The sequence below is a fragment of the Silurus aristotelis genome (assembly GCF_946808225.1).
Source record: "Silurus aristotelis genome assembly, chromosome: 2".
Taxonomy (NCBI): domain Eukaryota; kingdom Metazoa; phylum Chordata; class Actinopteri; order Siluriformes; family Siluridae; genus Silurus; species Silurus aristotelis.
In genome coordinates, this window is record NC_139575.1 from 10,153,418 (window position 1) to 10,155,917 (window position 2,500).

The 2,500-nt window shown below is 38.4% G+C and overlaps 1 protein-coding gene across 1 annotated transcript in view; it reads left to right on the plus strand.

Moving 5' to 3' along the window:
• The window catches only part of zc3h3 (zinc finger CCCH-type containing 3), a 76,146-nt gene that overhangs the window by 16,299 nt on the left and 57,347 nt on the right, over positions 1–2,500 (plus strand). The window lies entirely within an intron of this gene.

The following is a 2,500-nucleotide window of genomic DNA, read 5'->3' on the forward strand; positions in this document are numbered from 1 at the left end:
CATGGAGTGACTTGAAGAGAGCTGTGTGGGAGGTTTCTTTTCAAAATTAGAACTAGTGGTGGACAGTAACAAAATAAATGTAATTTGTTACTGTACTTAAGTTGTTTTTTTTGGGTATCTGGGATTTACTGCAGTATTTCCGTTTGGGGAGACTTTTTTTGGGGTCCACAAAATAATTGCGTCAGAAAAGATGCGTCAATTATTATATGATGTCACAGTCAATGAACATGGCTCAGAGTGTGCACCCACCGTCGGGAGAAGTTCCCTCACTCATACGCTCAGATAGGAGAGGCGGGGGTTGGGTGACGTCACGTCAGTATGGAGAGCTGAATCCAAATTTAAATTCTAGATGACAATAAAAAGGTCTAAACCATCAGGAGCCCAATTCAGAAAAAAAGAGAAAAGAATTAGTGGAAAATGTGCAAAAGATGAAGGTGTGTATGAAGCTCATATCACTCATCTCGTTATAAGGATAGTAAAGGATAATGCAAAGGTTTTTCTGTGAAAAGGCTAATATAAAGACACATTAAAAGTATAGAGATGTTGTATATATCTTATAGCTACAGTTAGCCAATGAGTTGTTTGGTTCTTGGTTCTGAGAGTTTGATAAATTGACGTGTATTTAATTGTGCAATAAATGCATTTAGGGTGCATATTTATACATGAACGCACTGCTCTCAGAAATGTCTTCAAATTTGTGGACTGCTCTGAGAATATTTCTTACTCATCCAGTGATAGTGGCTGAAGCTTTTCAATGTACTATTCGATAGGGGAGACATTGGGTCATGGCATGGTTCACCCAGGGTGTTATTCAAGCTAAAACCGCCATTGCCGTTCAAACATCAAGCAGAACATTTTAGAGGAATTATTGATGGAAAAAACTCTTGACTCGAACCTTATTTACACAATTGTTGTTGAAAGGAAGGTTTGAGCGCATGATAATTTATTACTGTAATATCCGGACTATTAAGCGCACCCAAATATAAGCCTCACCCACTGAATTTGACAAAGATTTTTATTTTGAACATAAATAAGCCGTACCTGTCTATAAGCAGTCTAATGAAACTAATGAACTTTACACAGGCTTTAATGAAAGACAGTGTCTGTTACACGGCTTGTATCTAAACAGTAGCCTACCAAGAAAGTCATTGTTCACTGTCTTCCTCCTTCCTTTCACAACAATTTCTCTCGGGAGTTTTTCTTTTGGCATCGTCGTGCGTTTAAAAATCACCATCGGTAAAGCTTTTCTCCCGATGCCGTGCAGCTCAGAACACAGGTGAAGTGTTTTTTCATGCCCGGTTGTTTCCAGCGTGACGAATGATTCGGATTTTCTGTAGACAGTCCGAGTGAGCGGCAGATCAAACGTCAGAGGAACCTGAACCATATTTATGATGTGGTGCAGCCCGATTCAGTGGGAGCGCATCTGATTTAATATACAGAGTTTCATTGGTTCACCTGAACCTGTTCTGCAATTTCATTGGTCTAATGTTATGGGGCTCAGTTTTTTGTCTTGAAGTTTGTGAAAACGGGAAAAACCCAGGAAAAATCCATATATTAGCGGCTTCGTTGTTTAAGCCGCGGGGTTCAAAGCGTGAGAAAAAAGTAGCGGCTTATAGTCCGGAAAATACGGTAATTATCATTTAAAGGGTGTGCACACGTGATTCCTTACGTAAAATCTTGAGATCATTTTTCACTTCACAAAAATCTGTCATTCAACAGGGGTGGATAGCAGTGTACTTTTATCTGCGCGTTATATTTTGTCTTTTAGAAATAAACACCTTTGACCAAATATCAGCCACTGTGGGGAAACTAGATGTTCTATTATGTAGAGAGCCTGTCAAAAGTTTGGTTTTAAAAGAAACATGCATGTTTCTTTTGTTTATATGCAACAAACGAGGTCATTTAACGGTATGAAGATTTACTTTGACCGAAGAAGTATATAAATTACAGATGTTAAAATTTTTTCTTCCTTAACTTTACATATTCTTGACATATGGACAGTTTGTTTCTTCAAAAATGCAGCTAAAATACTTGACTCTTGTAAAAAATTTGGGAAATTGTACTAGTTGGATTTGAGATCCAGTTGTTCTCCCAGCAGTTCAGTAGGATTTAGACTAGGAGTTTAGGAAAGGAAACTTTGACTGGCACTGAATAACATTAGAAAATATATGTATCATTTTGTAAGTGTAAAATGTAATATTAATACCTGCAATTAGATTGGCTAATCGATCTGTTTCGTGTCTGTAACGAGACTCATGCAAATGGAACTGGGGCATCCATTCCCCCATTCCTCCCTCAATCCCTGCTCGTCTCCCCTTTCCTCATCTACCGTAACCCAAGCCTGTTCTCCAGAGTGAAGTGTTGCCATAATATTCACAGCGCTTTGGCATTTTGGGAGGGAAGAGGGTTACAGAGTCTTAAACTTGCCAGGCATGTTAATTATGGTTAGTGTGTATTTGATATACCCACAAAGAACAGTTCATGTTAAATATAAACCTGG